This window comes from Dipteris shenzhenensis, chromosome 27 (genome assembly GCF_047967505.1).
Source record: "Dipteris shenzhenensis isolate YYH24624 ecotype China chromosome 27, Dip_SZ_1.0, whole genome shotgun sequence".
NCBI classification, from domain to species: Eukaryota; Viridiplantae; Streptophyta; class Polypodiopsida; order Gleicheniales; family Dipteridaceae; genus Dipteris; species Dipteris shenzhenensis.
In genome coordinates, this window is record NC_141622.1 from 3,471,234 (window position 1) to 3,498,734 (window position 27,501).

The 27,501-nt window shown below is 43.8% G+C and overlaps 1 protein-coding gene across 2 annotated transcripts in view; it reads left to right on the forward strand.

The window, feature by feature from the left end:
• LOC147883746 (zinc ion binding protein) overlaps nt 1–27,501 on the forward strand; it is a 119,315-nt gene that overhangs the window by 38,822 nt on the left and 52,992 nt on the right. The window lies entirely within an intron of this gene.

The following is a 27,501-nucleotide window of genomic DNA, read 5'->3' on the forward strand; positions in this document are numbered from 1 at the left end:
TTGAGTGACATTGGAGAGCATTTGTAGGATAATTGAAGTGCATTCTGAGCCTTTGATAGGCTGTGACAGTATTTGTCACTGTGGGTAGATTTTTCTTTGCAGATTTTACTAGTGCATTTTACATGCTAGGAAGGGATTTTACTTGGTCAGTTTGCTGTATTTTTTGAGATTATCTGGTGAAAATGGCTTAGAACAACCCCAATGAGGTGTTTGGAGTTCTCACATAGGAGGATAAGTTGGATGGCACCAACTACTCCTTGTGGAGTTTCATGGTTTGCAATATCTTGGTTGGCAGACATCTTTGGGATTATGTCAGTGGAGATGAAACAAGACGAACAACCCCAATGAGGTGTTTGGAGTTCTCACATAGGAGGATAAGTTGGATGGCACCAACTACTCCTTGTGGAGTTTCATGGTTTGCAATATCTTGGTTGGCAGACATCTTTGGGATTATGTCAGTGGAGATGAAACAAGACTAGATACAGCGACTACACCAGTCACTCCTACAGCTGGAGGCAGGGGTAGAGGTGCAAATGCAGCACAAGTAGTTGGAGCAGCCGCTCCAAGAATTCCCACAACAGAGCATAAAAGATGGGACTTTAGAGCTGCACAAGCTCTTTCAGTAATTTCTCTTTCTGTCAAGAGGTTCATTATACCTCATATTCGGTCATGCAAGACATCTATGGCAACTTGGGAGATACTAGAGAGTATGTTTTGCAGCAAGAAATGATGCCAGGGTTTCCTTTCTGAAGCGAGAACTTTCCCATACGCATATGGAGGAGGGAGATTCCATGAATTCTCACCCTCACAAAGCTTCAAGACTTGAGGGAACAATTGCTGAATATTGATGAAGACATTCCGGATTCAGAGACGATCACCACCACTCTGAACTCTCTTCCATAGTCCGATCTCGGTTTCCACACCTCGCTGAATTTGTCATTGAGGGGGGGCAGCAATCCTCTCTCTTTTCATGAATTGGTAGGACTTATGTTGCAGGAGAAACAAACTCGCAGAAATATGGCAATCCGGGCTGGCAAGCATGCTATGCTCTCCAAGTTCAAGCCCAAGGGTAAAGGGCAGCAAAAGCCACATGCCAATCAGCCCACACATCAGCATAAAGCTGATTTTGGACAGCCTTCTTATAAGGCAAAGGGTGATACAAATAAGCAGAAAAAGAAGGGCATCTGTCATTATTGCAAGAAGCCAGGTCATTTTTTGGAGAATGCAAGAAGTGCATAGCCAAAGAGAAGAAAAGGGATTCCGGTATGACTGTGTTTGATCATCAGCATCAGCTCCACATTCTCATGATGGGGGAGATGTTGCAGTCAACTTTGTGGAAGAGCACTATGCCTTTCTGTCTTGCACTTCAGATTTTTCAGTGGGTAGTTCAGATGCTACAGCTACTAATGATGATGACCCATATGCTTTCTTGACTTGCAGTTATGATCCTTCAAAGGATGCATGCTCTCTTGTTGTTGATGAGACACTTCATACTTGGTATTTTGACAGTGGTGCTTCAAAGCACATCATTTCCAAGAAGAGTCTGTTTGTATATCTGCATCCTCCTCCCACAAAAAAGAAGGTGACTTGTGCAAATAATTCTTCTTATTCAGTGTGTGGAATGGGAGACATTATTCTCACATCCATTGATGGCACAAATTTCAGAATTTCAGATGTTCTCTATGTGCCAATGATAAATAAGAATTTGCTTTTAGTGTCCTCACTCTATAGAGGAGGATTTCAGGTTGTTTTTGATGATGACAAGTGTGCAGTCAGAGACAAAGAGAATGACTATGCTTTGATGTTGTCTGGCACTTTGTATCGGGGTCTTTTTCAGCTTGATCTATATGAAAAAAGATCCGATCTTGCATTATCAGTGAGCACTCCCACCGCTGTGATGCAGAATGCGGAGTTATGGCATGCCAGGTATGGGCACATGAGCTATGGCAGCTTAATAAAACTTCAGAGGCATGATATGGTTGATGCATTGCCTCCTTTGGAGTCGCCTCCTCCTCATGCATGTGAAGGTTGCATCCTTGGCAAGATGCATAGACTTCCCTTCAAGAAGGATGGTGCAATGAAAGCTACACGGAAATTACAGGTTATTCACAGTGATGTCTGCGGTCCCATGAGGACACCTGCTGTTGGGGGTTATCTCTATTTTGTTACATTCATAGATGACTTCACTAACTACACACTTGGGTCTATGGTCTCAAGGCAAAATCAGAAGTGTTTATGTATTTCAAACACTTTGTGGCTATGGTTGAGAATGAGACAGGACTCAAGGTGTAGATACTTCGCACAGATCGAGGGGGGGAGTATATGTCTCATGAATTTGAGACATTTTTGAAGGAGAGGCATCACGCATCAGCTTACAGTGAGGCTTACACCTCAACAGAATGGTAAAGCTGAGCGGAAGAATCGCACTGCCATGGAGATGGATAGATGCATGCTCACAAGTAAGAAGTTGCCTCAGGTTTTGGCTAGAAGGCCTCATGTGTGCCAACTATATTTTGAATCGGGCTCCTACAAAGGCTTTGAAGACAATCACTCCCTATGAGGCATGGCATGGGAGAAAGCCTTCAGTGGACCATTTCAGAGTTTTTGGTTGTGTTGCATATGCCCATGTGCCTGTGGAGTTTAGACACAAGTTGTCAGATAAGGCACTCAAATGCATTTTTGTGGGATATAGTTCACAAAGCAAAGGCTATCATCTCTACAATCCTGCTACATGTAAGATTTTTGTTAGTAGAGATGTTATATTTTCTAAAAATTCAGCACATACACACGCTGAATTTTTGATTCCAGCTTCTTCAGATGATGTGTTTGAGGGGATGCTTCCTATAGCATTTGGTTCCCCTGCTGAAACTCAGAATTTTCTCCAGATCCACATGTCCAGATTCAGCCACCTGCTGATTTAGTACCACCTCAGGGTGTGGATGAAGTTGTCAGGCAAGAAATTCAAGAGATACACGCAGCCAAAACAGTCCCGAATTGGTTGCTCAAGACTCTCAGGGAGAGTAAGCTTGAGGCTCCATTGCCTGGCAGGACTCGTAGTGCAGCAAGGCACGCAGGGGGGCTCTTTCAGTTGAGACAGCTTATGCAGGGACTCTTCTTGATGAAGAGGAGCCTGACTCTTTTGAAGAAGCAAAGGATAATATGCATTGGATGCAAGGCATGCACAATGAGTTGCAGTCCATATAGAAAAATCAGACTTGGGCTGTCGTGGATTTGCCACGAGGTAAGCATGCCATCGGTACAAAATGGGTTTTCAAGGTCAAACGGAACCTCGATGGGTCCATTGACCGGTACAAAGCTTGCAAGGCTGGTTGCCAAAGGATATGCTAAGAAAAAGGACATTGATAATGAGGAGACATTTGCTCCTACATCCAGGATGACAACCATCAGAACTGTTATTGGCATGGCTGCACATTTAGATTGGAAAGTCCATTAGTTGGACATAAAAACAGCATTTTTAAATGGAAACTTGTTGGAGAGGTGTATGTGAAACCACCTCCAGGCTTTGTGGTATCAGATGATGCACGTAAGGTATATAAGCTGAGTAAAGCTTTATATGGGCTAAAACAGGCTCCTTGTGCTTGGTATGCAAAGATAGATGCCTTTCTGTCCAACAAGGGTTTCAGCAATAGTCCAACTGAAAGCACCCGCTACATCAAGAAGGATGAGGGGGAAATCTTGGTCATCATTCTTTATGTAGATGATCTACTACTCACAGGGCCAAATGGTGATAAAATTACAGATTTCAAGGCTGAATTGAGAGCCACTTTTGACATGTCAGATTTGGGCATGTTACATTACTATTTGGGGATCCAATTCATTCAAGAGAGAAGTAGTATCATTATGTCTCAATCCAAGTATGTTAAAAAACTCTTGGATAGATTCAGGATGCAAGATTGCAAGCCTATAGCTACTCCCATGGGGCCAGGGCTGAGGCTTACAATGTATGATGTAGGAGAATCTGTAGATGCCACACTCTACAGTCAGGTGGTTGGATGCCTCATATATCTGTGCAATACACGGCCCGATATTCTGTATGCAGTATTTCAGGTGAGCAGGTATATGCACAGCCCAAAGACAACACATTGGCAGGCTGTAAAACGCATCTTCCATTACTTGCAAGGCACAAAGTCTTATGGCTTGATGTTTCCTAGGGCGGCTGTCTTGCAGATGCATGCTTACAGTGATTCAGATTGGGCTGGAGACTATGACACTAGGCAGTCCACAAGTGGTAATTGTTTTTTTTTGGACAAAGCTTGCATTTCTTGGCTGAGCAAGAAGCAATCTACTGTGGCTACTTCCCCATGTGAAGCTGAGTATAGGGCAGCTTTCACAGCGACAGTTGAATATGTTTGGCTGCATCGTTTGCTTGCTGATCTTCATCTTTCATTGGAGGGTCCTCCTCCGATTCTCACTGATAGTCAAAGTGCTATAGCAGTGGCAAAGAATCTTGTGTTTCATGCTCGCATGAAGCACATTGAGGTTCACTATCTCTATGTCAGAGAGAAGTTGCATGCAGGAGAGATCAGTATGATCTATGTGTCAACACATGACAATGTTGCAGACATCTTCACCAAGCACTTCCACGTGAGAAGTTTGAGGTATTTCGCAATGCCCTAAACTTATCTCCTTTTGGTGATTGATCATTTCCTTGTACATGACATTGGCACTGCAGGGGGGTGTTAGAATTATTGATAAATTCTAGGCAGGGACCAACGTAAAGTCAATAAGTGGGTTTGGGGCACTTTTCCCTTCTTTAGATGTTTTCCTCCCTAACCACAGTTAGTTCTGTAACTACGGTTAGTGAAGGATAAGGTTTGTCACTTAGACAAAACCTTATCTCCCCTTTTGTATTGCTACACTTTATTCTATTGCACATTCGACGTTTTGCACTCCCTCTCTTGCTTTCTGCCCCATTTCTATCACATGTCATCCACATAAAGAATTAAAATCAGAAATTTCGATTGACTCTTCTGGACGTAAAGAGTGGCCTTTGTAGGGCTGTTTTGAAATCCAAGGCGTAGCAAAAAAGAATGTATCTTGTTATACCATGCCAATGGTGCCTGCTTCAAACCATAGAGGGCATTTTTAAGCCTGCATCCCTATTTTTGAGAACCTTCAACCTGAAATCCTGGAGGTTGGGTGACATAGGCCTCTTCTAGTAAAACATGAAGGAAAGCGGTCTTAATACCCAGCTGGTGCACCTCCCAATGCCTATGGGATGCAAGAGCAGTACCACACCAAATGGTCATAATGCATGAAGTAGGAGCAAATGTCTCCTCAAAGTCTATGCCTTGTTGTTGGGCATAGCCTTTCGCAACAAGGCAGGCTTTTGTAGCGGTCAACACTGCCATCAGCTTTTCGCTTCAATTTGTAGATCCACTTAGTGCCTATGGCACACTTGTCTGTTGGTAAGTCAAACAACTCCATGTGCCATTTGCATGAATGGAATCAAGTTCAGCTTTCATGGTATCCATCCATTCTTTGCTATCAAATGCATCCTTATGACAGAGAGGTTCCTCATTACTAGGACATGAAGGAAATTTCCTTGCATGTTGGCAATTCTATAGGCTATCCATAGGTGTCACTGATTCCTTGGTATGTACATGCCTTGTAGGCCTAGTTACAGTCAGTTAGGTCAGTTGGTACAGTGAGTACATGTACCACTTAGGACAGTTAGGACACTTAGTTCAGTTAGGGCTTTTAGCCCTAGGGTTTTGTTATGTTGGCTCTCGCTTCATTGTAGCAGCAATTTTCATTCCAACAAGTACTCTTTGAGCTTGTGCTTACATTTTCCTTGCTTCCTATGTTCGTTTCTTCCTACAGTGGTATGTACAGGATGCAGGAAAATAGTGAAAGGATGCCTGTGTACGACAATAGTGTAGGGATTCCTGTGTACAAATGAGCATGTACAGACACCTATGTATGGACGACTACGTACGGATGAAACATTAAAAAAAACTGTATGGCGAACAGAAAATGAAAGGATGACATATGCACAGAACCTAAATGGGGACCGTATAGAGAGTATGGATGACACGGCTAGAGAAACACGGAAAGTGAACATAAAGACGTGCGGTGAAAGGAAAACGGACCATACAAGTTCGTACGAGAGGGCAACAGGCTGTACACGAGGGGCTGACCGGGGCTTGTGTACAAAGACCAAACGTGGCTCTCTCTCTCTCTCTCACTCACACACTCACACACACACACCTTTTCTATAATTTACAAACACACTCAGAGCAGGTTAGGGTCACAACCCTCAGCCATTTCCAGCCACCCCGGTGCTGTGGGAGGCCTGTTCTCTTGCATGTCGGCTCATCTTCTTGCTGGTCGGCACATTCTGGTGCTAGCTGCAGCTACCCGAGGCAGTTTCAAGTCATTTCATCACCAAAAATCCATTTCCTGGGGCTCTTCCAGCATTGGCGAATCTTTTGAGGACATCTGCTGCTGGTTTTAGGCTTGATTCAGGATTCTCGAGCTGTTTCTACCTGCTGCTACAGCTGCCTTTCACACGTGTGGTTCCGTAGAGCCGTACGGACTGTACGGATCAATTGCGCCTGCATTTAATGTTTTTGTGACACCGTATGTCGCTGTACGGGCCTGACAACAGTGCATTAATTGCTGTACGGGTCTGCAGGTCAGCATTTAATGCTGTACGGGGACACATTTATTACTGGTGCAGACTTGGCAGCTGCTGTACAGACCTGCTGCACACACATTTACTGCTGTAAGGCTTGCCTCGGGGCTCATGCCAGCCGATTCGAAGCTCTACATCAGCTGACTTACACATTGGAGGCTTACTGCTGCATTTTGGAGTGCCCTAGATCAGCTGACTTGTTGTCATTTCTGGCTGTTGCAATTTGAGGTGTTCTAGGACAACTGCCTTGCTGTCCTATACTGTCTTTTCTCCTCTATCTGAGAGTTCTACATCCCTGACAATTGCTGCAATGATTTTTGACTCATCTCAAGTTGATAAAGCGCTGCTGAACATCAGCTGAGCAATTTTCTTCAAGGTCTTCATTTTCCTTGAGCTGAATACTTGCTGTCCACTCAGCATCTTTATTTGGGACAACAAGATATTTGTGCAGTTGAAAGCCTTGAGGCTTGTGCAGTTACTAGTATTTGCAGTTGAGAGTTGTACCTCTCCTCTTTTGCCTTTGTCAGCTGTGGTACTTGTTTTCTATTTGAATCAATGGCTGGTAGTAAAGATGACCTTTTTGGGATGCTTGGTTCAGAGGACAAGCTTGATGTCACAAATTACCCCATGTATTGGTTGCCAAGAATTTGTGGCACATTGTGGCACATTGTTTCAGAGGGCATACATGACGGGGCATGTATTGGTTGCCAAGAATTTGTGGCACATTGTTTCAAGCTTTGAGGTCAGGCCTACATGCAATGCAGCTTTTGGTGTTACACCCACCGCCTCTGGTGCTACAAGTACTGCTTCAGGCTTATCAGGGTGATGGGTCTAATGCTACCATCTTTTAGTACAAGTACTTTGCCTCCTACACATGAGCAGATTCAGTGGGATGGTTGTGATGTCAAAGCACATGCTTTGATTGCTCTTTCAATTAAAAGGATCATTATCCCTCATATCCGGTCTTGCAAGATAGCAAAGCAAGCGTGGAATCAGCTTGCATCCTTATTTCAGGTGCAGAATGAGGTGAGGGTGGCCTATCTCTGCAAGCAGTTGAAGGACTTGAAGCTTGAAGAGGGTGGTAACATGGATGCCTATCTTACCTATGTGAAGGATTTGAAAGAGCAATTGGCTAATATTGATGAGGTGGTGCCTGGGACAAGCTTGATGTCACAAATTACCCCATGTGGGCATACATGATGGGGCATGTATTGGTTGCCAAGAATTTGTGGCACATTGTTTCAAGCTTTGAGGTCAGGCCTACATGCAATGTAGCTTTTGGTGTTACACCCACTACCTCTGGTGCTACAAGTATTGCTTCAGGCTTATCAGGGTGATGGGTCTAATGCTACCATCTTCTACTACAAGTACTTTGCCTCCTACACATGAGCAGATTCAGTGGGATGGTCACGATGCCAAAGCACATGCCTTGATTGCTCTTTCAATTAAAAGGGTCATTATCCCTCATATCCGGTCTTGCAAGATAGCAAAGCAAGCGTGGAATCAGCTTGCATCTTTATTTAGGTGCGGAATGAGGCCGAGGATGGCCTATTTCCGCAAGCAGTTGAAGGACTTGAAGCTTGAAGAGGGTGGTAACATGGATGCCTATCTTACCTATGTGAAGGATTTGAAAGAGCAATTGGCTAATATTGATGAGGTGGTGCTTAGGAAAAGCTTGATGTCACAAATTACTAGTGATCAAGCCTTTGCTGCCCAGCATAAAAACAAAGGCAAAGGCAAGGTTTCAACTGGTACACCCCCTCATTCACATGCTGGTCATTCCCATGATGCCTCTTCTTGAGGGGATAAAAAGAAGAAGAAGAAGAGATGCAACTATTGCAGGAAACCAGGGCATGATATCTCTGAATGCAAGAAGAGAATTGCATTTGAAAAGAAGAAGAAAGATTCTGGTCTTGCCGAATCTGGTTTTCCTAGTCAAGATGATTGCCATGAGTCAGCCAACTTTGCACAAGACCAGCATTGGGATTTCTGGTTACATGTTAGTATAATCCTAATGTTCATGATGTTCATGATGCCTGCATGACAGTTTCTAATGTATCTGATGCTTGGTTCTTTGATAGTGGTGCTAGCAAGCACATTACTTTCTATAGGAAGTTATTTAGCTCACTTGAGCATGCATCTCAAGGGGGGATCGCACATGTGCCAATAATGCATCATATTTAGTGCAAGGCATTGGGCAAGCTGCTCTTACTTCTGTTTCTAGTGGTCTTGTCACTCTAGAGAATGTGCTTTATGTTCCAGGCATTCGCAAGAACCTTATCTCTATTTCAGCCATAGCTACTTGTGGCTTCAGGTTCTTTTTTATGGTGTTCGGTGTGCAGCGTATGATGCTACACATGCCTTTACCATGGTCTTGACTTGGACATTGACTAGAGGACTGTATAGACTTGATGCCTATGATAGATGCTTGGATGATGCTGGACTTGCAGATGCATATGCCTTTGCTTTTGATTCCTCTACCATGGCCGATACCCATTTTTGGCATGAGAGGTTTGGACACCTCAACTTTGGGGCTTTGGTGAAGTTACATAAGGATGGTATGGATGTTTATCTTTCAAAAATGCATATACCTTCAAAGCATGTTTGTGAACCTTGTTTTCTTGGTAAGATGCACCATTATGCATTTCCCAAGGATGGGAGAGTTGGTGCCTCACACAAGCTTTATTGGGTTCATAGTGATGTTTGTGGACCCATGCTCTTGGGGGAATCGATTATTTTCTCACATTCATTGATGACTTCACTAGGTATAGGTGAGAATGAGAGTGGGCCGAAAATTGCTCATCTTAATGCAGACAGGGGGGGGGGGTGAATCTATGTCAAAGGAGTTTGCTATTTTTTTGGCCTCACGTGGCATTCATCATCAGTGCACGGTGCCTTACACTCCTCAACAGAATCTCGTGGTTGAGCGGAAGAATAGATCAGTGATGGAGATGGCTAGGTGTATGTTGAAAGGCAAGCACTTGCATAACAAGTTGTTGTTGAATGCCGTTATGTGTGCTAATCACATTTTGAACAAATGTCCCACAAAGGCATTGTAGACCCCCATACCTTATGAGGCTTGAACATGTCATAAGCCCAAGATTTCTCACGTGAGGACTTTTGGATGCTTGGCATATGCCCATGTGCCTTCTTAGACACGCACCAAGTTGGATGATAAATCTGTCAAATGCATTTTTATTGGGTATAGCTTAGCGAGCAAGGGCTACAAGCTCTACTAGCCCTACACAGGCAAGTTTTTTGTCAGTAGGGATGTTATATTTGATGTATCCTCCACTATGGCTTTGCTGGATCGTCAAAAACAGGTCGTTGTTGATGCCCCAGATCTCTTTGATAGCTTGATGCTTTTGTTTTCGTCAGATGCTCATGATGATGTCACATCTGAGGTTGCTTCTCCTCCATCTGGTGGTTATTTGCAGCCACATGTGCAGCATGATATTCAGCCTCATTTACAGCTTGATATTCCTCGGCTTGATCAGGACATTATGCACAGAGCTCTTGACCAGGAAAGAGTTGAAATATAGGAGACCAGGAAGGTCCCCCGTTGTCTCCTTGACATATTAAAAGACAGCAAACAGGATACTCCTCTGCCAGCCCGTATTAGAGCATCTGTCCGGAAAGAGCATGCTAGTTTGGTTGCTTGTTCATTGGTTGGTACAGCATGCACTCAAGAGGCATTATGCCAAAAGGTTGCTCAAATACTGAGTGGAAATGCAAAGCCTGTCCCCCAAATGCTGTCAATAAGCTGTGTTGCAAAAGTATTTCCAAGAGAAAACTGGCTTTCAAAAGTAACTAGCCCAAATCAAAGGGCAAATGTCTGCAAGTTTGTCCAATGCAAATCTCAGCTAAAGCTATCCAGAAATAGTGGTTGTATGTTCTTGTAAAGCAAGCTCCGAGGCAAAGAGTGTCAAATGGAGGGCACAGGATACAAAAGCCCCAAATTTTGAAGGATAAATTACTCAAATCAAAGGGCAAATGCAAGAAAATTCCAAATTGAGCTATATCTAGCAAATGTCAATGCAATTGACATAACATCAGGCAAAAGCCACAAATTCTGAGAGAGAGAATATGCCAAAAAGAGGGCAAATGGATCCCCCCCCCTGCTATAATCTTGCAAATGTGACTCCATGTGCTACACTTCTAGCCAATGTCAATGCTCTTGCATGCAATGTCTGCGATAAATGGTCCCTGGGCCTAAAAAATCCCCAAAATCTGCCAAATCAGACTGCTGAATATAGCAAGTGTTTGCCATCTCACTCAAACTGAGTGGCATAGATTGTACAGATGCTACACACAGATTGTACGCCAGATTATGGATGAAGTGCGCAGATTGTATGGACGATTGCTGATGCTGGCGCATTTTGTACAACAGATTGTACGTGAAGTTTTATGCAGGAAAGTTGAAACTTGCTAGCATTGATTGTTGGCGTATTTGTTCGGCCGCAGAGTTGAAATGATGCAAATAGGCTGCTGTTGCGAAAACTATGCAGATGTTGGCAACGTTTGTGCTGCAACGTAGGTGCTCTAGAAAGTAGTGTAAGTGAGAAGGAATAGTGAGGCTAAGATATGAGCAAACGTAGCGACCAGCAGATGGAATCGTCTAGCAGCAGAATGTCGAGGTATTCTAACTACTAATCAATGGCAAAAGGAAGCGTCCAGCAAAGGAGGCAGGGAGGACGGGATCTAGATGCTTGGATACCGCTGTTGGGTGCGGGGAGCAGTGGAATGCGAGAGAGCAGACAATGAACTGCTTGGAAATGGATAATGAGAAAGTACAAGCGGTGACCAATATAGGTCCCAAAGTCAACCACAAGTGCTAACCAATGAAGTCAACCAGAGGGTGACTGTTCCTAACTGCCTTACAAGGCCATACCAGGGATAAGTGCTAATAGTCCTGCTGCCATTGCAATCACCACTTTCACATTGCCACATCTCAAAGTAATCTATCTCTTTGTCTAGGAAACCCTTTTGCCACAAGCCTTGCTTTATACTTATCTATGCTGCCACTTTGCACATTATCCCGTAAACCCATTCACAACCAATTAAATTTAACCTACTGATAGTGAACAAGTTCATAACTATTATTTTTATAATGGCATCCGATTCAGCTTTCATAGCATGACTGTTCTCCTTCCTTGAAAGTTTGAGGCTCATTCTTATCCAGGCCAAGCTTTGGCATAGAAGGGATTGCTGTTCACTACCTCCTTTTTTAGCCAACATGGTAGTAGGCTTCCACCTTTGAGTCTTCAGGTCTCTTCAGGTAATCTCCTAATCAGTCTGTTCTTTTTTGTAGATGTCTCCTTGCTTGCTATTCAGCTTGCTGTACACCACCTTTAGAGTCACAATGGTGATTTAGACTTACAATCGTCATTTAAACTAAGCTGTTCAAGCTCTTCTGATATGATTCTGAAAATGTGTAGTGGAATCTCATTGTTTATTTTCCTGGAAGAACTACTATCTTCAGGAAATATGGCATCTTCTTGTAATGTGTAAGCATAGGACTGATTCTTTTATCCCCAAACATACTATAGTTACATTTTACGGAATGACAACCCCCTCCGGAATGGGAAAGGGGACAGGAACATGAGCAATGGTGGAGTAGTTGATGGTGAAGAAGCCTATAGAATATATATAAAATAATGGTGATGGACTGCCAAATGGCATACAATAGCAAGGCAACTAGGAAGAAACATTGAAAAGGCAAGTTGGTCACAAAAAAGAAGCTGAAAACTGTCATTTAGTGGCTAGTCCCTTTGGAACGGCCTACGTTCCTTGGACATTCTCTAGACATTCATTGGTTGTTCCGTTTGTGTAACATGCAACGGTTAATGATCTTGTAATTGCAGGCGAGACCTTCTTTAACCTTTGTGCGAGCCGTATACGGATGCACTATAAAGAGGAAAGATATAAGGGTTAGAGAGAAAATATAGACGACACGAGATTGGATCCCTAAACCACTAAGGCCCCCTTACCCAGATAGGGAAGAATTTGCGTTATACTGTAGTAGAAAGCTGCTGAAACAGGAATCCCAAATCTCTACTCAGAGCCGGGCTATGGTGCCGTAGGATCACTTGAGAGAGAGAGAGTACATATAGCAAAACGTAGCACAAGCCTTAGCCATCAGGTTAAGCCAAAAAACAATTGCCAATATGTGACACTCTGGTGTCGGAACATCCTGCCTAGTCACTATCTGTGTAAACATGCATGGTAAGTGAACCCTGATCACCATAGAAGAGGGCTAAATCCTGAGTGCCTCTGAGATATCTGAAGACTCTCTTCACTGCTGTGAACTGGGCATGTGCATGAATCTGCTGAGCTGAGATACTGCATACTACAAGTCAGGTCTGGTGTGACATAAATAAATAAGGCATCCAACAGCCTGCTGATAAAGAGTGATATTGCATGGTGGGCTCCCATCATGAGCTGAGAATTTGAAGCCAGGGTCCACTGGAGTAGAGATTGGCTTGCAATCCTCAAACTGAAAACGATCAAGGAGTTGTCCAATATACTTGGACTGAGACATCATGATACCCCCCTCAACATGAGCAAACTGAATGCCCAAATAATAATGGAGCCGTTCCATGTATGACATGTCAAAAATCTGCTGCAAATCAGCCTTGAAAGCTGCAATTTGCTGAGTATCTGGGCCCGTGATGAGCATATCATCCACATATAAAATCAGCACTAAAAAATCAGATCCACTCCCACGGACGTAAAGAGTGGGTTCTGTGGGACTATTTTGAAAACCAAGGGATAGTAAGTGTGCATGAATTTTGGCATGCCATGCCCTGGGTGCTTGCTTCAAACCATAAAGGGCTTTTCTAAGCCGGCATACCTTATTTTCAGAATTAGCCAGGAGGTTGTGTGACATAGACTTCTTCCTGCAGATCCCCATGAAGAAAAGCAATTTTGATGTCAAGCTGGTGCACTTGCCAATGATGATGGGCTGCAATGGCAATGACACATCTAATGGTAGTAATCCTGGATGTGGGTGTTAGAATTATAGATATAATTCAGCAGTGACCAATGTAATTTAATAAGCTAGTTAGGGACACTTTTCCCTCTCTAAGAGGTTTTTCCCCCTAACCGCAGTTAGTCCACTAACTATGGTTAGTGACTACTAAGGTTTTGTCACTAAGACAAAACCTTATCTCACTCCTTCAGTTGTATCTCTCTTACACTCATCTATTTGCAACTAAGCTTTCAGCTCTCTCTCTCTCTCCCGTTTTCAGTTCTCACCTTTGCTCTCTCTCCCGATCTCACATTTGGTATCAGAGCCTCGTTGAGCTCTTGCCTCCAGCCCAAGCTCCTCGTGCCCGTACAGTTCGTGCTCCTGCTGCTACATCCTGTCTGTACAACTCTGCTTCCGTACCATTTCGTACAGTCTCCATTGGCTGCATCGTATGTCCGTACAACTGTAGTGCCGTACAGATATAGCATTGCCAGCCGTACATTGTCGCCAACCGTACACCTGCAGTTCGTCCGTACATCCCGCACGTGTGGCGTCGTACAATCTGTGTCTCCGTACGGTCGTACAATCCAGTCGCAGATACCGTACGGCACATTTTGTACCTGTAGCTGTACAATCAGCACACCATCCCGTCCGTACAAGCTATATACAGCCGTACGTTTGTACCTTTGGCAGGTCCTACAGGCGACTTGTCCGTACCATCGTTCGTACAGCTGCTGGGTCGTACAGCTTGCAGACCTCCGTACAACCTGCGTGCATGTCCGTACAGTACATCCCGTACCCGTCCGTACATTTCGTACAACATGCAGCAAACAGTTTGTCCGTACAGTACGGACATCTGTACTTTCTGCGTGCAGCCCATCCGTACAGGCACTCTTGAAGTTGGTTGTTTGGCAGGTACACTTAGCAGGAAGCCATTGATTGGCAGAGCAATTTTTGGACAGATTTGAGCACATTCTGTGAATTGGGCATTTTGTTAGATTTGGGGCTTTTGTCCATTTTTTGGCACACATTGCAAGCAAATTGCAAAGATTGGCCAAGAAATTGGGGCTTTTGTAGGATATTAGCTATTTGGGTGAAATTTGGCTCAATTTCAACTCCAAATTTGGGGCTTTTGTTCAGAAATTGCAGATTTGGGGCTTTTAGTAAATTTGCCTCTTTCTGGTTGCAATTTCAAGCCACAAATTGGGGCTTTTGTGTTGGGAGAGCAATTTGACAGATTTCAGTTCACACTGCCTTTCTGTGAGTGCTTTGCAGCACTTTTGGCAGATTCTGGAGAGTTTTTGATGCTTGGACAGATTTCTGACAGTGCAAGTGCAGAAATCTGAGTTGCATTTACAGCCAGTGCTTGGCTGTGTTTTTTTGGGAGTTGTGCATTTCATTCCCAGTAAGGGAATTCAGTTTTGTATCTGCTAAAATCTCTTTCTCAGATATGGCCCAGCAAAATCAGAATGATTTCCCGTTCGGTGGTCTTTCACAGGAAGACAAGTTGGATGGTACCAACTACTCCCTATGGAGTTTTATGGTACACAATATTCTGATTTCTCGCAATTTATGGGATTATGTGAATGGGGATGAGATCCGACCAGTAGGTATGGCACCTAATACCCCTCCCCAGCAAGAAGGTGGAAGAGGTCGTGCACAGGGTGCAGTTGCAGGACAGGTTGTTGGTGCAGCTGTAGCCACCACTCCAGAACAAAAGAGATGGGATTCACGGGATTTCTTAGCTTTGTCATGCATTTCTCTTTCAGTGAAAAGATTTATCATTCCGCATATCCGGTCGTGTAAGACCTCGAAGGCAACGTGGGATATCTTAGAAAGCATGTATGCAGCCTGGAATGATGCAAGGGTATCTTTCTTGAAAAGAGAGTTAAGTAATACACATATGGAAGAGGGTGACTCCATGTCAGTCCACCTCACAAAGCTACAGGATCTCAGAGAGCAATTATTGAACATTGATGAGATTATTCCTAATTCAGAGATGATTACCACCACTCTGAATTCTCTTCCTGAGACTTATCTCAGGTTTCATACCTCGCTGAACTTATCATTGAGGGGGGGTGCAAATCCTCTCACTTTTCATGAGTTGATAGGACTTCTGCTTCAGGAAGAGCAGACCAGGAAAAACTTGGCTTCACGTGCAGGTGAAGTGTCTCTTCACTTCCTTGCATCCACCTCCCGTTGGTAAGAAAGTCACTTGTGCCAACAACTCGTCATATTCAGTACGTGGTACAGGAGAAGTTGAGCTTACCGCCATTGATGGCTCAGTTTACAGACTTTCAGATGTCTTGTATGTGCCTGGTATCACCAAGAATCTCCTTTCAGTGTCCACTCTTAACAGGGCTCGATTTCAGGTCATCTTTGAGGATGACAAATGTGCTGTCCGAGACAGAGAAAATGAGTATGCCTTGAGATTATCTGGTACTTTGCTGCGCGGGCTTTTTCAGCTTGATCTTTTTGAGAAAAGAGCAGCCCATGCTCTTGCAGTTTCTACTCCTACTGCTGCGATGCAGAATGTAGAGTTATGGCATGCCATATATGGCCACATGCATTACAACAGCTTGATGACACTTCAGAAGCACTCTATGGTTGATGCATTGCCACCTCTTGAGATACCTCCTCCACATGCCTGTGAAGGGTGCATTTTAGGCAAGATGCACAGATTCCCCTTAAAAAAGGATGGTTTAGTTAAAGCTGTCCGAAAATTACAGCTTATACACAGTGATGTCTGTGGTCCCATGAGGACTCTCCATCATTGGGTGGTCATCTCTACTTTGTTACTTTGATTGATGATTACTCCAATTTCACTTGGGTCTTTGGGCTGAAGCGCAAATCAGAAGTGTTCATGGTGTTTAAACACTTTTCAGCCATGGTTGAAAATGAATCGGGACTCAAGATACAGACATTGCGCACAGATAAAGGTGGGGAATACTTGTCTGCAGATTTGGATGCTTTTCTGAAAGGCAAGGGTATTGTGCATCAGCTCACAGTGAGGCTGACCCCTCAGCAAAATGGCAAAGCTGAGAGGAAAAATAGAACTCTTATGGAGATGGACAGATGTATGCTGAAAAGCAAACACATGCCTCACAAATTCTGGCTTGAAGGTCTAATGTGTGCCAACTACATCTTAAATCGGTCTCCCACTAAGGCTTTGAAAACAAAAACTCCCTATGAAGTATGGAATGGGAGAAAGCCTTCAGTGGATCATTTCTGTGTCTTTGGATGCCTTGCATATGCTCATGTGCCAGTTGAATTTCGGCATAAGTTGTCAGATAAGGCAATTAAGTGCATATTTGTAGGGTACAGTGCAGAAAGCAAGGGGTACTGTCTCTACAATCTTGCTACACGCAAGATCATTGTTAGTAGAGATGTGATATTTGCAGAAAATTCAGCTCACACTCAGGCTGAATTTCATATGCCTTCTTCTTCAGAGGATGTTTTTGAGGGTTTGCTACCCATTGCCTTGGGTTCCCCTGCTGATATTTCTGATGCAAATCAGAATTTACAGCCACCTCCCGATGCTTTAGTTCAGCCACAGGATGTCTTGCCACCTCCACAGGCAGTGGAACAGGTGGTTCAGCAAGAAATTGCAGACATACTTGCAGCAAAAACAGTCCCAAACTGGCTGTTACAGACTCTCAGGGAGAGTATGATTGATACTCCATTACCTGGTAGGACTTGCAGTGCAGTAAGGCACATGGAAGGTGCTAATTCAGTGGAATCAGCATATGCAGGTACTCTTCTCGATGAGGAGGAGCGTGCAACATTCGAAGAAGCAAAGGACAATGTGCATTGGATGAATGCCATACACGATGAATTGCAGTCCATTCAAAAAAATCAGACTTGGAATGTCGTAGACTTGCCACCAGGTAAACATGCCATTGGTACACGATGGGTTTTCAAGGTGAAACGGAAGCCAGATGGCTCCATTGACAGATACAAGGCGAGGCTGGTTGCCAAAGGCTATGCTCATAAAAAGGGCATAGATTATGAGGAGACTTTTGCTCCTACATCCCGGATGACCACCATCCGATCTGTTATTGCAATGGCTGCACATTTTGAGTGGAATGTTCATCAGTTGGACATTAAAACAGCGTTCCTAAATGGAGACTTGTTGGAAGAGGTTTATGTCAAACAACCTCCAGGCTTTGAAATTTCAGGAAATGCACTTCAGGTATGCAAGCTGAATAAAGCTTTGTATGGGCTGAAACAGGCCCCTCGTGCATGGTATGCCAAGATTCATGCCTTTTTGACTAGCAAGGGGCTGCACAATAGTCCTACTGAGAGCACCCTCTACATCAAGAAGGATGGGGGGGAAATTTTAGTCATCATTCTTTATGTCGATGACTTACTGCTCACAGGGTCCAATGAAGATAATATTGCGGATTTAAAAGCTGATTTGCAGACCAACTTTGACATGTCAGATTTGGGGCTGCTTCACTTTTATTTGGGGATCCAGTTCTCTCAAGAGAGACGTGGCACTGTTATGTCTCAGTCCAAGTATGCGCAGAAACTCTTGGACAGATTTAACATGCATGATTGTAAGCTTATAGCCACTCCCATGGAGCCGGGGCTGAAACTCACAATGCATGATGCAGGAGAATTAGTTGATGCCACATTTTACAGTTAGGCTGTTGGATGCCTCATTTATCTCTGCAACACTAGAAGTGATATTCAGTTTGGAGCATCTCAGGTGAGCAGGTATATGCACAGCCCAAAAACTATGCATTGGTAGGCAGCTAAGCGCATCTCTGTTATTTGCAGGGCACGAAGTCTTTTGGCTTGTTATTTCCAAGGGGGGGTGACTTGCAGATGCATGCCTACAGTGATTCAGATTGGGCTGGTGATTATGACACTAGGCAGTCCACTAGTGGCAATTGTTTCTTTTTGGGTAAAGCTCGCATTTCCTGGCTGAGCAAGAAACAATCTTTAGTGGCTACCTCATCATGTGAAGCTGAGTACAGGGCAGCTTTCACAGCAACAGTTGAATGTGTGTGGCTTCGTCGTCTATTTGCTGATCTTCATCTGTCATTGGAGGGTCCTTCTCCAATTCTCACTGATAGTCAGAGTGCCATTGCAGTGGCAAAGAATCCAGTGTTTCATGCTCGCACAAAGCACGTTGAGGCTCACTATCACTACGTCAGAGAGAAGTTGCATGCAGGAGAGATCAGTATGATCTTTGTGTCCACACATGACAGTGTTGCAGATATTTTCACCAAAGCATTTCCACGTGAAAAGTTTGAGGCATCACGCAGTGCCCTGAACTTTTATCCGTTTGGTGATTAATCATCCTTGTACATGACATTGGCACTGCAGGGCGGTGTTAGAATTATAGATATAATTCAGCAGTGACCAATGTAATTTAATAAGCTAGTTAGGGGCACTTTTCCCTCTTTAAGAGGTTTTTTCCCCTAACCGGAGTTAGTCCACTAACTATGGTTAGTGACTACTAAGGTTTTGTCACTAGGACAAAACCTTATCTCACTCCTTCAGTTGTATCTCTCTTACACTCATCTATTTGCAACTAAGCTTTCAGCTCTCTCTCTCTCTCCCGTTTTCAGTTCTCACCTTTGCTCTCTCTCCCGATCTCACAGTGGGAGCAAATGTCTCCTCAAAGTCAATGCCTTGTTGTTGGGCATACCCTTTTGCAATAAGACGGGCTTTGTATCGATCTATGTTGCCATCAGATTTCCTTTTTAATTTGTAGACCCACCGTGTTCCAATGGCATGCTTGCCGGGAGGGAGATCTACTAATTCCCATGTGTTAATTTTGGCAATAGATTGTAACTCAGCTCTCATTGCATCCATCCACTCTTTGCTGTCAAAAGGATCTTTATGGCACAGAGGCTCTTCATTGCAAGCTGTAGCAAGGAGTGCAAACTCAAGAAAGTGACCATGCTGTCTATTCCCTGATCTTGTCCGGGCAGCAAAATGCTGATCTTGTTTGCTGTCCCTCAATGTATCAAGAAGCCATCTGGGAACTTGCCTTTGCTCTCTATTGATAGCGCTTTCTTCAATGATTGCATCATGAATAGTGGGATCATTTTGTGCCGGAAGAGAAACCTGCAAATCAGCATGAGGTTGTGGCTGATTATTGCTTGTTGAAGGGCCTGCAGGAGGCTGATGTTACTGGTCAAAATCCTCACCTGATGATGGCAGAGGTAACCAAGATTCAAAGGCATCTAACATGTCAACATTTGGCTTTGCTTTGCAGTCCACAAGAGGAGAAGCTGAATGTTCAGCAAAGATTACATCTCTACTGACAATAATCTTTCCAGTATTTGGTTGATATAACCGATACCCTCTGCTCTCCTGGCTGTAACCAATAAATATGCATTTGATTGCCTTGTCATCAAGCTTATGTCTCAGCTGAGATGGTACATGAACATATTGAAGAGACCCAAAAACTATCATGTGTGAAAGTGAAGGCTTCCTGCCTTTCCATGCTTCATAAGGTGTAACAATCTTCAATGCCCGTGTAGGTGATCTATTCAGCACATAGTTGGCACACATTATTGCATCAAGCCAAAATTTATTGGGCAAAGACTTGGCCTTAAGCATGCATCTGGCCATCTCCATTGCGGACCTGTTTTTCCTTTCAGAAACAGGATTCTGCTGAGGAGTGTAAGGAGTAGTGCATGAGTGAATAATGCCCCGCCAGAAATGCATCAAACTCCTTTGACATATACTCTCCCCCCCTATCTGTGTTAAGGGTGACAAGCTTGCATCCTGATTCATTCTCAAGCATATTCAGCCATCTCTGAAAGCATAAGAAAACTTCAGATTTGGCTTTTAAAGGATATACCCAGCAATATCTTGTGAAATCATCAATGAGAGTCATGAAATACTTATACCCCCCAATGGCATTTGTCCTAATTGGGCCACAGACATCACTGTGTACTAGCTGCAATTTCCTTTGTGAGAGTTTTGGACAATTCTTTTGAAAAGGAAACCGATGCATCTTACCCAAAAGACAACCCTCACACACATGTTTGGAAACTGTGTGAGTTTGAGGTACATCATTTGCCATCTGCTGTGAATGTAGCTTTGCAAGAGCTCTATAATTGAGATGACCCACTCTCTCATGCCAAAGATGAGTTTCAGCAAGCTGTGAATCTGAAATTGCAAATGCTTCAATAGAAAGTGCAGCTGAGTGATGATCAAGGTGATAAAGCCCCTTTTGCAAAGTGCTAGTGAGAACTATGGCATTGTCATCACGAAGATCATAAACTAGGCATCTGTAGCCATAAAAAATAACTTTGAAACCTGAAGTGGCAATTGTTGAAATTGAAATCAAGTTGACTTCAATTCCAGGCACAAAAAGAACATTTGTTAGAGTAACAGGATGGCTTGAAATGGATGTGAGCTGCACATCTCCAATTCCTTTAACAGCATATGAAGCATTATTAGCACATGTGACAGTCCCCCCTCGAGGTGCATCAGCTAAAGAATGAAACAATTGTCTGCAAGATGTGACATGCTTGGAAGCACCACTATCAAAGTACCAGGACTGAGCATCATTAGCAGTAAAGAATGCATCGGCTTTGGAGGGATCAAATGAGCAATGGACAGCCCATGCCCAATCATCCTGAAGAGCATGTGCATGTGAAGCATCTTCTGGCTCATGGGATTCAATAGCATGTGAGGCATTAACTGTCAATCCTGCTTTCTTTTTCTCCGAAGCAATGCACTTCTTGCATTCTGAAATGTCATGTCCAAGCTTGCGACAATAGTTGCATCTTTTCTTCTTTGACTTATCTGCTGTATTTTTAGATTTATGGGAGGAATTGCAGCTGCTATGCGAGATTTTGGCTTGCCCATAGGCTTGGAAGCCTTGCCTCTTCCTGTCTGTTGTGAAGCAAATGTATGATCAGGAATAATGGCTTGTCTATTAGCTCTACTTTGCTCTTCCTGCAAAAGCAAAGTCACTAGCTGATCAAAAGAATAGTGGTGTGGATTACCCATGGCCACTAATCAAAGGGTTGTAGCAAACCCTTGATATGTATCTGGCAGTCCATTCAATGTGGTACTGACAAGCTGTGAATTTGGCACCACCTCATCAATGTTGGCAAGCTGTTCCATGAGGTCCTTGACCTTTGTTAGGTATGCATCCATAGACTCACCTTCATTCATACTGACTTCCTGTAATTGCCTTCTCAAATATGCAATACGAGCTTCATTGCAAATCTGATAGAGAGAAGCCAATTTATCCCAGGCATCCTTTGCTGTCCTGCAAGGCTGGATGTGTGGAATAATGATTCTCTTGCATGATAAAGCAATGCATGAATGTGCATTTGCATCTCTTGCATCCCATCTTGACTGTTCTTGAGTTGGAAGAGCAGCAGCAGGAGTGCTAGAGGAAGAGGCATCAGGAGTAGTACCCCCTGCAGAAGGACCAGCAGTAGAGGCAACCACTGTAGCATTGGCTGGCCTCAGATCAGCCCCAGAAACAATATTCCACAAATGCTTTGCAACAAGAATATGTTTCATGAGATAAGACCACATCGGATAGTTGGTGCCATCCAACTTATCATCTTCACGAAGAACTCCAAATAAATCTTGATTGTTCAAATTTATTGAGGGCAAATAGGCCAAAAAAAGGGCAAATGCAGAAAGGCCCCAAATTTTGCTGAAATTTTTGCAAATGTGACCCAATGTATGCAAATCTGACTCAATGTCCTGCAAAAGTGACTCAATGTCCTGCAATCTGACCCAACGTACTGCAAACAACAAGAAATTGCAGACCAAATCCCAAAGCCCCAATGTTCTTGCAGGAATTTGCAACCAAAGAAGCTGAAATGAACTGAAAGCCCCAAAAAATACCAATGTCCAGAATGTAACCCTGCACGTGCAACCATCTGTACAGGGACCTTGAAAGATGTACTAGCTGTATAGACAGCTCAAGTACAGTATACAGTAATTGTACGGATCAAGTACAGATCAAGTGCATCGTACGATGTATCGTTGAAGTACGGAGCTGGTACAAGTACAATGGTATGTTGGTACGAAAATTGTACGGAATAGTACGTTCCCACGTGCATGTACGGCTTGCAGTATTGACAAGTATGCAGGGCAAGTACGGAGTTGTACACGTGCTCAGGTACGGAGCTGTACTGCGCAAGTACGATGGCAGGTACGAATCTGTATGAATGCAGGTGCGATACTTGTACGGAAACGTACTGACGAGTACGGCGATGCAGGTTCACCTCTGTACTGCTGCTCAGGTACGTTGTACGAAACTCAAACAGGATGTAGGGCGCAAGTACATACGGACTGTACGAAAACTTTCGTACGCTTGTATGGAAGATGTACGGCGCAGTGCGGGCCTGTGTGAAAGTCGGTACGGAAGGTGATGCAGGGAGTCCATGGGCAGGAAGACGAGTCAAAACCAGTTTTGATACCACTGTAGGATCGCTTGAGAGAGAGAGAGTACAAATAGCAAAACGTAGCACAAGCCTTAGCCGTCACGTTAAACTTGGATTAGATAATAAAAAACAAAGGAGTACAAGGTACAAGTACCTAGACCTAGGACTAAGTGTCCTAGGTGTCACATAGGACTAAGTGTCCTATGTGGCCTAAAAGACACTAACACTATAAGTGTCTTTATTTATGCCTACAAGGCACATACCATGGCCTATAGGGCATCACTAGAACCACCAGAGGATGGCCTACAGGTGCTGCGTGGACACCTTCCCGGATCACCCTTAGGGACTGCTGAATTGATGGCTGTCTTGCAAGGGATTTCTTGAAGGGCTAAGGCTGCACCGGGCTTGAAGATATGAGGCTGAACTGTGGGCAGCTGAGTGAGGAATGAAGGCAGCCATCCCCCCTTTATATAGGGGGCTGTGGGGGCCTGGTAGGACTGAGCTAACCAGCCCAAAATAGCGGATCAGCCAGTCGGCTGGTTGGCTGGCTGGTTGGGCTCATTCCTGCACCCCTTTGCTGCCTAGGGAGGGGCACAAGGCAGCCTATAAAGGCAGCCTTCCTCCCTTGATGGAGAGCTGCCTCAGGGGCCCTTCTGGGGCTCCTTCCTTGGCTGCTCCTGTCCCCAAGCCTTGGTGCAGCCCTTGGGGGCCCTTTATGGCTCCTACCCTAGGCTGAGACCTAGACCTAGCTTTAACCCTAAGACGGAAACACTATCCTACTGTTCTCCACTGGGTACTATTGAACAAGGGTTTGACTTCTTACTTGACCTATGGCTAAGAGACTGACCTACGTAGCTCGTTCTGGACTGTCCTTGGACGAGCTCACAATGGGGTCACAGCATACAACACATTATCCTATCATAGGGACTATTTGCACTTTGTTGATGAGTTGTCACATTGCACCCAAGTGCGGGGGTGCATGTGACATTCCCTCCTTATCTGTGGGAACTCCTGGAAAAAACTTTCGTCAAGCCACATTGCTTCATGGGTTCCTCGATCTCAAAACCGCGTGTAGAATTCGCGGGATGTGGTGTCGTGACCCATGCTTCCATTTGTGGAGGAGAATCTACTCCGGCTGAATGACTCTTGCATTGCCGATCACCTCAGGCTGCTGCTCATCTGTAATAGCATTGAGTAGTAGGCCAATATATGGCGTCAACCATGCCACATGAAAGACATTATGGATCATCCAATTGTTTGGTAACCGTAGCTTCATAGAGAGGTCGTTGATTTTCTTAATGATGAGGAATGGTCCGAAACTTTTGAAGGATAACTTAGGGCATCGCTTGCCCATCTGTTTGAACCTTTGTTTTATAATCCACAGATAAACCCAATCACCCTTTTTATAGTTGACATATCGTCGGGACTTATTGGGTTGGCGCGTGTACGTTGCTTGTGCTTTGGCAAGGCGATCTTTAACTGAATCCGTGATCTCGGCCATGGATTCTGTAGTTTTATTGGCCTTGAGAGGTGGGGATATCATTTTGGTGAGGAGTGAAGAGAATCTCTTGTCAAAAGCTGCTTTATATGGGATATGCTCAATACTTGAAGAATAAGTATGGTTCAATATGGCCTGTACTCATGGAAGGCCCTGCTCCCACTTGGACTGCGCCTCATGACATGCGCATCATGATAATACGATTTGAGTACATCACAAGCCAAGTGTTTATATATCGATGATTGCCCGTTAGGTTGCAGATGAAAAGCACCGGAAAATCTGGAGCTTTGTGCCAAAGTTTCCAAACATAGCCCTCCTTGAATGTGAGGTGATTCTGGAATCTTTGTCCGTGGTAATGGTTTGTGGCAATCATCCAATCGGGTACCAATACCTGATAAATAAGCGGGCTATGCCTTCTGCGCTAGTCGTGTCCTTGCACAGAATAAGCATACAAAATTTACTAAAACCATCAACAATGGTTAGACATTGAGTGTTTTGCGTATCTGTAGATGCGCCCGGGGGGGGGGGGAGGGGGTCCCACAAAATCCATTGTGATGCCTCAAAAAGGACCTTGGGGGCTTGGTAAGGGCTGAAGCAATCTTGCTGCCTTCTAATGGGACACTTTTACCTTCTGGTAGATTTGGCATCTCTGCACATAGCTATATACATCCTTCTGCATTTTGGGCTTGTAAAAATATCGCTCTAGTTTCTCCAATGTACTATTGATGCCTCTATGGCCACTATCGTGGATTGAATAATGGCTGGGCGCAAGAGTCAAGGCAAACTTTTGTTGAGTGCCAAACTCTACGGAGTCAATGTATTGTGTTTTCATAGAGTCAAGGTCCTTCCCTTGAATCTCTAGGACAGTGCCCTTTTCTATTGTTTGAATGGAGGCTTTCCTGCTAAGGTTATTCTTTCCAGGAACATATTCAATCATGCCCTCGGATCGCTAAAAGATCTAACTCCATCGGGATTGCCAATCGCTCCATTGGGAGCTGGGCCTTGTCTGCAGCCACCTTAAGGCTTGGTGGTTTGTCTTGACTGTGAAGGTCCGTTCATAAAGGAATGGCTTCCAGTGTTTTAATGCTTGGATGATGCTGAGTAATTCTCTATTGTAGATTGAGTAATTCTTTTCGGTAGGGTTAATCTTTCTGCTGTAGTAAGCCACAGGTCTTTCTTCTTGCTGTAAAACAGCCCTGATGGCTACAGTGCTTGCATAAGTAATGACCAAGAATGGATCATCCCAAGATTCGATTTTCGTTATTGGAGCTGTCGTGACCAACCGTTGTAGGTCGTGGAAGGCTTGCAAAGCTGTGCCGATCACATAAATCTTTTGTCGGCGAGTCTTCACCCCTTTTAATAGGTGGGTTAAGGGTGCTGAGGTGGTGGAGAATATGCGAACTAAAGGCCTGGCAAAGCCCTAGAAAAGATCGGATCTTGTGGGCCTTCGTGGGATTGCCCAGCTTGTGATAGCTTGAATTCTTTCCGGGTCCAAGTGAATGCCATTGACAATGATGATATAACCCAAATATTGGATTTCCATCAGGCCAAATGCACTTTTCTTGGCATTGAGATACAATTGATTATCTTGCAAAAGTTGAAGAGCTTTCTGCACATCCCGTAAATGATGCTCTGCTGTGGCTGAGAAGATAAAGATATCATCTAGAAAGATGAATAGGCACACTTCTATATGCTCAGCGTACACTCGTGACATGAAACCTCCCTCCTAAAAAAAAAACAGCAGAAACACTCTCATTTCTCTCTCTCTCTTTCCCTCTCTCAACAGAGATACTAGGGGCCAAGACAATCGTCGGGCTGGACCCCCCCGAAGGTATTTTATTACTTGAGAGAAAACTGAATACACAGTTCAGCGTAAAGGGGTATGTCTTTTCTCTGAGCGTCTTGGTCTGAGCACATTTTTCTGAGCATGGCCTATATTGTGAGTTCGTAGACAATTTTATCATAACATCACACACCATTTGGTCATAAAACTACCCCAAGAAGATACTATATACATTTCTACCCCACAAAGATGCCGCTAACATCACACACCCTTTAGTCATAAAACTACCCCACAAAGATGTTATATACATTTAATTACATTTCTTTCCAATAGTATTTAGGGCTTATAAGATCCCTTTATTCACAAAACTACTTTTCATGTCTACTTCATCTCAACACCCTCCACTTATATCATACTATCATGATAGATAGTGATTTATCGATGAAATGATTGCAAGTCACATGGTGAAGAATTTAGGGTGCAAATTTGCATGCATCTATGCTGAAACATTTATTAGTTGCATCAAGGAGATACTTTCAGATTCAATTCACCATGATGATCATTTGTACACAACTCATAGTTTTGACATGCAAACCTTAACTAAGATATGTCATGATTGTCACATCTCTAGCAAATAGAAAAAGTTTTATGAAACCAACATGCTCAAAATTGAATATGTGATATTAAGATTAATATTCATGGGTACTCACATGATGTACTAATAGTTCTTCAATATGATTACTACATCTCTAGCAAATGAAATAGGTGCAAGACACCACAAAAGTTATGCATGTTCAATACTAGGGCATCACAAGTAAAATGAGTTCTCATGTCAAATCACTATATACCTAGATGAATCCAGGAACATTCCCAAACTCATCCTCTAAAAACACGACATAGTGCAGTTTCAATCTCATGATAGTCACTCACAAGGTTGAAAACCATAAACTCCATCATGCATAGCAGGGACTAGCTACTATGACATCCCCACTGACGTCATCAGCGCCCAACAGTGGGTGTAGACCATAGTATAAAAATATGCTCTCACACATACAAATCCACACACCCACACATACTTGAGCATCAATTTATACAAAGTCTTCGTACTGAGTTTCTGTCGGCACTCCGGAGGTGAAGGGCAGACTCAGCCATGATGAAGGCTAGCACTAAAGGAGAAGACTAATCAAAAGGTAGTCCAAAATCTCTTCA